The sequence below is a fragment of the Topomyia yanbarensis genome, chromosome 3, assembly GCF_030247195.1.
Source record: "Topomyia yanbarensis strain Yona2022 chromosome 3, ASM3024719v1, whole genome shotgun sequence".
Taxonomy (NCBI): domain Eukaryota; kingdom Metazoa; phylum Arthropoda; class Insecta; order Diptera; family Culicidae; genus Topomyia; species Topomyia yanbarensis.
The window spans coordinates 143,156,771-143,167,504 of NC_080672.1; the positions used below are offsets into that span (position 1 = coordinate 143,156,771).

Sequence of the window (10,734 nt, forward strand, 5' to 3'; positions counted from 1 at the left end):
GAGCTTATATAACGGGCCCTATTCTCACAGTCACGCTACGTAGTGACTAGAACAAAATTTCCTTCTAGTCACTAAGTGACGTGACTGTGAGAATGGGGCCCAACATATATAACTGACGGAGATCGCCAAAAATACGTCTAATTTTCCTGGGATAACAATCGTGTCTATCCCACTGGCCAATGGTTAAGTGCTACAACCTAGACAAGATCACAACAGAATACAAGCTGAGGAGTGCGCTGAAGGAACGTTATGCAGTTCGTCGCTAGTGAGAAACATGAACTGGAGAATTCGTGAGGAGTGCACCCATACTGACCATCAGGCGATTCCTTACACTGCAGTGATTCTCAACCTGAGGTCCGCGAAGTCGTTGCTGAGGGTCCGCGAAGAAAAAAATATTTTCCGAGCACAGATTGAAATTTTAAATCTTGTTTCCTAGCAAACTGAAAATAATATATTGATAGCATACAAAAACGATGTTATCCGTGGGGGTCCGCAGCAACCCAGAGAGTTTTCTAAGTTTTCCGTAGTACGAAAAAGGTTGAGAGCCGCTGCATTACAGCATTGGCCATGGAATGTAGATAAGATCACGAAAACGTTGCCGAGAGCAATTCCTAGATCACTGTAGCCAAAATACAGTCGGCGTCCAGCTTGCTCATGGAACTAGATACTAAGCACTCTCCGAGCTACTTGGTTTAGAGCCAGAATACGCGCTCAGGAAGCCAAAACCGAAATAGACAAAAAAGGCACTTAGTTCAGGGTACCTTGCAGCCAGATAAAGATGAGCAAATCAAACTGCTACAAAGAGCCTGAAAATGGACTAGATTTAAATTTCAAACCTACACCAAAAAGAAATTATCAGTATTTTAAAAATATTCACATTCTGACTCATTTCCTAATTGTCATTAGTTGTTATTATGCCTGTTTTTTAATATTTCTCCATCTGCGGCTCATCAAATAGAAGCGACTTATAAGCATTAATCCTTAGAATAGACTACAAAGCTTCCACGTGTATACATGTTTCAAGAATTTCTGAAAATATTATTCAGTTAGCTAACCAGATCCCTAAATAACTCAAACCGGTCATAAATCGTGCACAGTTGTCAGTATAACTCTTTCGTCTCCATTTCCCATTTCATGTAAAATGTTAAATTTCAAGATAATAGTTCTTTGCCTCGTTCCAATGCGGCTTTTTGGAAATGATCACAAAATATGTCCAGTTTCAGAAACCGAGGTCCCCTTTCCGGAACCGACCGTAGTTCCGGATATATTGTTGGGAGTACTTGGGTTACCCCCCCCCCCCCCCCCATTCCGAAAAGCAAAATACTTTCATAGCGGTTTTCAAACCAGTCTTGCGACGCGCAAAACTTTATGATTTTATGAAACAAACGCATTGACCAACATTCTGAGGGTTTTTCGTCGAATTGGCCACAACTCAGGGTATTTCGGGAACCTAGTTCTGTTATAAATCTGGAGAGTACGAAGGGACGTGTGACTTCTAGTAATAGAGAAGACAGTGTGTACCATGCAAGCTCTAGTATCAAACTAAACTTTATTCAGAACGCCTGCCGTGCATATCTCTACATGCTTTTGGCAAGCTAGGGTGGTTATCACAGTTCTCCCCCTTTTAGATTATATTTACAATTCATTGTCAATTCATTGTGTACACTGATCTGTAACATAAAAAACTACTTCCAATTCAAACTAGACACAATATCTTAATAGTACAAATAAGCTTCGTCTTTTCTTCGACGTTTCGCTCGGCGAGACCTCCGAGGGTACACGACAGCTCGATGAGTAGCTGTTTCACGCATGATGCTGTCCAACGGTTGATCGAATGGCAAACTTAAGCCATGATCCGATGTACTCGATCGTGAGCTTCCCTCTATGTTGCTCGCTAATGGCAAACTTTGTCGCCCATCTTTGTTCGTTGCTGGAGACGGCAACACACTATTGCTATCTGACGCAATACTTCTAGCAAGCACGCTACTGCCTGACGATTGTAGCAAACTATTGCCACTGTTAGTTGCTGTTGTTTTAATTAATGTTGATGACAAACTATTGCCATTGATTTGTGGTTCCGGCAAACTACTGCCAACCTCAACTGTTGCGTGCTGCAGGGGGTTAAACACAACGGAATCTGCTGGAAAACCATAAAAGTTGCTCTCTGGGTCGTCAATCTCGCCCGCGTCGTACTCCCTTGTGCGTTTTCGGCTCGAAGCTTGACTATCACTCCAACCATAAACGAGCTTTCGTGGTGGTCTTGTCCTTAGCTTGAGTTGATCACGGTGCGCCAAATAAATTCGACCACCTACGGAAACCTGGAAAACATTGGGAGAAACTCGCTTCAAAAACTTGGCATCCAACCATCTTTTTATTTCGGTAGGTCTAAAATTCTTGAAGTATATTGGATCACCATTACTCAGATTAACAAACTCGTCAAGAACAGGCGTGTCATTTTTAAAAATAGAAGCTTTCTCATCCCTGTGAGTCGTCAAATGCTTCTTAAAACTATTCCCTGGATTTACTAGATCCAGTAACGTTTTCGGTTTAAAATTCAACAATTTTTCAGAGGGAAACCTTGAGTCCTCTGTACACGTGTTTCGATAATTAAAAAGAAAACAAGAAATCTGATCCTCAAGATCCAAACTTTTCATTTCAGGATCGAGTAAAAACTTTTCTAAAACTTCCTTAACGACCCGAACCATTCTTTCTGCCTGACCGTTACTCGATGGATGATACGGTGGGCTTTTCATCACCTGAATACCCTGTTGTTCGAAAAATCCGATAAGGTACTTAGAATTAAATGGGGGACCTCCATCAGTCACTATGACATCAGGTAGGCCAAACCTGGCAAACACAGCCATAAACTTACTCTTAACCTTCTTTGCATCTGTACCGTACTTCATCCACTCTACCTCAAGCCACCTTGAAAAACTATCAACGATCACCAGAAAAACTTTCTGTTGGAAACAGAAAAAGTCCGCGTGAATCCGGCTAAACGGTCGAGTTGTTGGAATCCAACTGGTTTGCGTCGATTTCTTTCTAACCACGGCCATTTGGCTGCAAACTCTGCAATACTTTACATAATTCTCAATGTCGCAGTTCATCCCAAACCAGTAAACCGACCTTCTGGCTAACTGCTTGATTTTGCTGATCCCAGAATGATTCCTGTGAAGCAATTTAATAACTGAGTTCTGCAGTTTTATTGGGATTACCACGCGATCTTGGAAAAGTAAACATCCATCTAAGGTATCTAAATCCTGATGATGAGAATAAACATCTCTGAACTTTTTGTCAAGTTTTCTAGGCCAGCCGTACCTCATGTACGACAAAACATTCTGGAGAAACTCATCAGATTCGGTCTCCTTCGCAATCACAGTATAATCCAGTGGTAGATCGCCAGATATGTTGAGATTCTTAATGTACTCCCGTTGTAGAGAACGTGGAACCTCTTGTGGTAACGGAAAACGTGAACAAAAATCGGCATTGCCCATTTTCGATGACGGTCGATACACAATATCGAAATCGTAGATTGACAACTCCATTATATATCGCTGTAAACGCGTCACGAAAATGGCATTCTTTCCATCCTTTCCAAAAATTCCAATCAAGGGCTTGTGATCTGTATAAACGGTAAACTTTTTTCCGTACAGAAACTTGTGAAACTTCTTTATCGTACTAACCACAGCTAACGCTTCCAGATGCAAAATGGGATACTTTTTTTGGGCATCGTTTAATGAGAAGGATGTGAAACTAATTGGTCGCTCTTCTCGGTCAACAATATGTGCAATTAAACCTCCCAAACCGTATCCACAAGCATCAGACACCACAACAATTGGCTTGTCAGGATCGTAATATTCTAAAAGATTTGGATTCAGCAACACTCGCTTGCAGTTTTCGAAAACGTCGTTACATTCCTTGTTCCAAACGAATCGAGTGTTTTTCTTTAATAAACTGTATAGTGGGTTAAGGAGTGTGGAAAGGTTGGGAATGAAACGACCGTAGTAATTTATCAAACCTAAAAATGCCTTTAGCTGACTTACATCATTCGGAGCACTTGCTCGACGAATAGTCTCAACTTTTTCAGGGCTGGGCAACAAACCTTTTTCAGTCAACACATGTCCTAAATAAGGTAAACTAGAAACAAAAAATTTGCATTTCTTCATGTTTACTTTAATATTGAACTTGGCCAAACGTTCCAATACCAGAAAAAGCTTCTTTCTACAGTCATCCAAACTTTCACCAGCTATCAAAACGTCATCTAGATAGCAAAACACTCCATCTAAACCTTTCAAAACTTGATCCATCACTTTTTGAAAAATAGCAGCACTGCTAGATGCTCCCTGTGGTAAACGATTGTACGAATAAAGACCCTTGATGGTGTTAATAATCATTATCTTCCTAGACTTTTTGGAAAGACGTAGCTGGGTATAGGCTCCAGCTAGATCCAAAGAACAAAACACTTTTGAACCAGACAACGACGCAAACATATCTTGAGCCAACGGTAACGGATATGTATTTGGTACGATGAGCTTGTTGATGGAAACTTTGCAATCAATTACCATCCTAATCCCCTGATCCTTTTTCACAACAACGATGACAGGAGAAGCCCACTCACTTGCTTCGACAGGAGAAATCACACCGTCTCGCTCCAAGGAATCAATACGCTCAATGACTTTATCACGTAAACGATAAGGAACTTCGTAAGCCCGCTTAAAAACCGGTGAATCATCTTTCAGTACCAAATCCGCTTCAAAACTTGCTATAGGAGTAGAAAAATCATTGTCAAACACATTAGGAAACTTACTTTTTAAATTCTCAATGACTTTCTCCTCCTTCGTAACGATCGTATGGTTCACCGACATTGGTCCTCGGAAGGCATTTCGCCAAGCTGGGAAGAAAATGTCGAGCAAATCCCGACCAAATAACGGCATAATGATGTTATTGCTCTCTAACACAACCAACGCAACATCCTCGTGCTGACCGTTTATCTCAACTGATACCGCAATCTGGCCAACAACGGACAGGTGGGCACCATCGACAACCGCAAGTTTCAAGGAACAGTCTAACAATGGACTGTCTCTGAATTTTCGCTCATAAATTCGTCTGCAAATGACAGAGACGGCAGAGCCACTGTCAATCTCCATTTGCAGCATCTTCCGATCAACAATGGCATCCACGAAACACGGCGCGCTGGATCGTTGATTTGATGAAACCATCAAAACACTCATCTCCTCTTCTGAGTCCGAAATTCTCGCTCTCTTCAATCTCTCTGCCAAATCTGCCTTCTTCGGAACAACAGCAACAGATTTCACTGACTTCTTCTGGTGCTTGAGGTCGAAACAGTACTTGCGAGCATGCCCTTTTCTACGACAGTAGTTGCAGAAAAACGATCTTCTTTCTCCGCGCCTTGTTGAATCTGAACGACTCCTGCTACCGCTGCGACTATCGTTACCGGCTCGACTACGACGATCACGACTTCTTCCTCGCAAGTTCACAGCAGACGGAGACGGTTCACGAGGAAATGTAACCTTGCGCATCCGAAGACGCTCCACAACATTAACCCTGCCGGGCTCATGGTTGATGATCATCGCGCGTTCACTTGCTAACTCGCGGTTTATAATGATTCGTTCTGCCTTCGCTAGAGTCAAATCGTCCTCGTCTAGCAACCGCTCCTGAAGCTGTTTACAAGAGACTCCGCACACCAGCTTGTCACGAATCGCAATTTCTTTGAAGTCACCAAAATTACAGTACTCAGCCAACTGTTTTACTGCTAACACGAAGTCTACTGCTCGCTCGTTGGGATTTTGCACACGGGAATAAAATTTTACCCGTTGCACCAGGTCGCTTTCACATTTGTCATAACGCTTTCGTAGCGCTTCCGTCAAGACTTTGAACTCAACGTCCTTGAGATTTTGACCTGGAAACAAAAGCTTTAACTCGCTGTAAACTTCCGTCCCACATGATGCCAGAAACGTGATCTTCTTATCGTTTTCTTTTATTTTCTGGTGTAAGAAGATCCATTCCAGCTGCTCCAAGTACTGAGCAAACGGGATACTACCCGGAGTGTATGGTTCAATATTATTCACCAACGGCATTCTTAAACAAAATAAAATACGCAAACTTAAACACTCCCGTAAGTCACTGGATTAATAAACACAAAAACAAGCTTGTACGAAAAAAACATGTTTCAAAATACGCAAAAGATACAAATATTGATTACAAACAAACGTAATCAAAATTAAATGTTTGTTTTCCAAAACGGTTACTAAAGTAAATGAGTAGACGACTCCATTTGGATTACAAAATAATATATATATATATATATATATATATATATATATATATATATATATATATATATATATATATATATATATATATATATATATATATATATATATATATATATATATATATATATATATATATATATATATATATATATATATATATATATATATATATATATATATATATATATATATATATATATATATATATATATATATATATATATATTTGTACTTAACGCGTCCAAATTACTAAACGCACCTAAACAATTGACAAAAATTAACGATTGAAGCTTTCAATCGTTGATTGACAAAACACAACAAACCAAACAAAAACAATAAACGTACCTGTTACTTGATCGATGTTTCCAAACTACTGAAACAAACTTACAACTTTTACCATCAACAAAATCCAAACAGCCCACAGTGCAGCAGACGCAAACAAACTTGTCTTCCTTCCCACTGAGACGTCCAAAAATTTGTTTCAAAATCGTTCAACACGGGTCCAACGATGGACGTTCGTTGAACGGTTATTTGGACGTTGTCCAAATTGGTCCAACGAACGTCCGTCATTGGACGATTTTGAAACCAACCGTTCTTAGAGGGTTTTCACGCAATCCTGTGTGATTATGAGGATGGTGTTTTTTATCACTTTGTTCGCCGCCACTCTCGCTCTCTTAGCCAAACAAAACAGCTAATAAGGCGATGGCGGGTTAACACTAGCTTCCACTTCCAATAAAAGGCCAAACAAGCGGCTTTTTCTTCACTTGTGGCAAACACTAATCGTTTGATTTTTTTTTTACTTTACTTTTTTTTTTAATTTTAAGGCCACAAGGAAGGTTAAACTGCACTGTTTATTATTAATATCGAAACACTGTAGCGATAACCAAACTCCAGCCAGCCAAGGTGACAAACCAAACTTACAACGGTTGATCTGGCGGGTTTTTTTACTGTTGGAAGGTGGCAAAACCAAACTACCACGCGTAATGATTTTAACCACGGGAAAACTATAACTCCCGGAATAAACTTCTTTTCTCTCGTCGCCACTGTTATAAATCTGGAGAGTACGAAGGGACGTGTGACTTCTAGTAATAGAGAAGACAGTGCGTACCATGCAAGCTCTAGTATCAAACTAAACTTTATTCAGAACGCCTGCCGTGCATATCTCTACATGCTTTTGGCAAGCTAGGGTGGTTATCACAAGTTCCTCCGGCAAAAAGGACAATTTTCATGTGCGATGTCAAACTTTATAATTTTTTAAAACAAGTGCACTGGAGACCATTTTGAGGGTTTATGGTCAAATTGAACAAACCCCGGGATCTTCTGGGAACCTGGTTCCTCCGGTAAAAAGGGACGATTTTTGACTGGTTGCAAAACCCATCTTGCAGCACTTCAAACTTCATGATTTTGCAAAACAAGCACACTGAAAGACATTTTGAGAGCATTTGGACGAAATGGGCACACTTCTGGGTATTTCGGGAACCAGGTTCATCCAGCAAAGGGGACACTTTTGGATCCTTTTGAAACCCTGTCTTGCGGCATGTCAAACTGCATATACAGTTTCGACCAGTTTTTATAAACTCTCGATTTTATGCACCCCCATTTTTATGCACCCCCGATTTTATGAACTTTTTGTACCCGTATAAAACGATACCTGTCAGCGCTCTTGAATCATCACTAAACAAACTTAGAATTGAATCAGCTAACAAGATTCTTGTTCTCTTTTGATGTGTCCTATGTCATCCAAGCGGATTGATCTATTCGCTTGTAAGGAGGAACACGCCAACCAGTTCAAACCAACGAGAATGGGTCATCCCAGTCGAAAGCCATAAAACCAGGCTCAAACCGCTCATCTCATCTCTGCCTGTTCCAAATCTGTTTGTCCCATTGTTGAAATTCTACACAAAACTGTCCCACTAATAAAATAACAAAAACAAGTAAATATTAAATTTGTGGAAAGAGAAAGCTTCATTAACTACGAAATGAGTAGGATTTTAATAACTACACTTGTGAGATCGATCCTGTAAAACTATTCATCACTGTTGTCGCTTCCAAAAACTTCAAACATGACAAACACATCCATTTCCACTTAACAAGAAAGCTATCACCGCTTAACAAGAAAGCTCTCACCATACATTTTCGTAAACAAAATAATCTACATCATTTGCATGGATCGTGACTGGCAGTAAACCACCAACGCTCTGTGTCTAATTAATCAAAGAATAATTTATGCATCGCGCTTTTAAGGAAATTAGCTGTTAAATTTCGTTGACAGAATACATTGTCATTCATAATGAGTCTCTCTACCAAATTTCAGATCGATCCTATGCTTGGAAGTTGGATTAGACAACTGTCGGACGGTTAAGTTAAATATAACTTTTTGCACTGATAGGGCATTAGGTTTGATTTTTCTACAAACTAACAACTTGAGATCGTTCTCAGGTTGCTTCTAATTATGTATAAAAAACGGGTCATTACTGTATGTGCGAAACAAGTACGCTAAAATACATTTTGAGGGTTTTTGGTCTAATTGGCCACACTCCGGGATATTCCGGAAACCTGCGGCCTTATTCTGCGCGACGTGTGACGTGAGGTGACTAAACTCACCTCACTTTACGTGACCTTTTTCGTCCGATTCTGAGAGTCGACTCAGGTGAGGTGAGATTCCCCATTGCGGTTAAATGGGCGTCTCACGTCACCCGAAAGTGGCTCTTAAGAGTTGGGTGAGAAAAGTCCCGTAGAGTGAGGTGAGACTAGTCGTCTCACTGCCGCGCAGAATAGGGCCACTGGTCCCTCCGGCAAAGAGGACAATGTTCGACTGGTTGCAAAACCCGTCTTGCGATACGTCATATTTCAAGATTTTGCTGAGCAAGTTCACTGCAGGACATTTTTTTTTGTCTAATTGACCACACCCTGGAATATTTTGGGAACCTGGCTCCTGCGGCAAAGAGGACAACTTTCGACCATTTATAAAACCCGTCTTGCGACATGTCAATCTTTATGATTATGCAAAACAAGTACACTGGAGGTGTACTGCCGGAGAAACCAGGTTCCCGGAATACACCGGGTTGTGGCCAATTCGACCAAAAATCCCCAGAATGTTGGTCAATGCGTTCATTTTACAAAATTATAAAGTTTTGTGCGCCGCAAGATTGGTTTGAAGACTGCTATGAAAGTTTTTTTGCTTTTCGTAAAGGGTTATAACCCCAGTACTCCCAACAATATATCCGGAACTACGGTCAGTTCCGGAAAGGTGGCCTCGATTTCTAAAACTGAACAAATTTTGCGATCGTTTCAAATTTGGTTATAACGCGGCTGAGTAATAGTAACTCTCACTCTTATTTATTTGATTTGACATATGATAGAATTCGAAAGCAATCTTCGATCCTGATAACCGGATTCAGGAATTGAATTTTGATTTTGATAAATATCGCTGGATTCTCCGTAGATCGTCAAAGGGACATCATTTCATGCGTCACATGGCGGCAAGCTAGAAAAATAATCATCAGTCCAGGGAACTAAATTCCAGAATATCCGAAATCGTAGTCCGTATTACTTTCAATATGATTCGTAGATCATCTGGGGCCCTTTTCCAACAGTCACATCACCTAGTGACTCGAAGGAAGTTTCCTTCTTGTCACTAGATGACGTGACTGTGAGAATAGGTTGATGTAACTTTATGAGCCACATGTCTAGAATGATAAAACGAAAGTACTATTTATTGATAAAAATTGTTGGTTTTAAAAAAAATATACGATCACATTCTTTTTGTTCTTTTGATGATGCTGAAGGGGGTCGTTGCGGCCTGTGTGGAGACTTTCCCACACCTTCCAACAGCATCGTTATGGTTTTTCCCATCCAACTGGCTTAGCGGATATAAAGGCGGTAGATTGTCCATTTATTCCACGTGTCACATTTCAGACCAATGCAGCAACTACCAGTGGGTGGGAGTTAGTGTTGAGTTGTGTGGCCAAATTATGAAGCAGTTATATAGGAATGATAAAGTTGATAGCGGAAATGTATTTTGTACTTACTTTATCGTTTTTTTTGCTTTCAGCCTTACCAGAACAGCGCCGTTTTCTAATCTTACAACTTCCATTGTATTATGTTCACTCCAATCAGTCTCACGTATCGTTTTGGGTTGTTTATTTCGGTGTTAGCTTCTGTCGGTGCGATATGGGAAAATAGAAACGGGAAAAGGCGATTATTAAAGTGGGATTTAACGAGTTGTACTAGCTGCGCAAGCTAGCGGGTTTGTATGTTCTCAGTTGAGGCTATAAATTCGTACTAGATTGAATGTAAGTTGTCATAGAGAACAGACATATGAGCTAGGGTGAGTTACTTTACAATTAAAATGTCAAGGCAAAGGATAGTTAGATGGAGTTAGAACGCAAACATAAGTTATTTTTAGTATGCGTGGATAATGTTAGGGTAGAGTGAA

At 40.3% G+C, this 10,734-nt stretch overlaps 1 protein-coding gene across 1 annotated transcript in view; it reads right to left on the reverse strand.

The window, feature by feature from the left end:
* Nucleotides 1-6,746, reverse strand: part of LOC131689015 (elongation of very long chain fatty acids protein 4-like) — a 295,570-nt gene extending 288,824 nt beyond the window's left edge. Inside the window, exon 1 of the mRNA XM_058973740.1 lies at nt 6,642-6,746. The gene's annotated coding sequence lies outside the window, so the exon portion shown is untranslated. The remainder of the gene's footprint in view (nt 1-6,641) is intronic.
* Between the last annotated feature and the right edge of the window lie 3,988 nt (nt 6,747-10,734).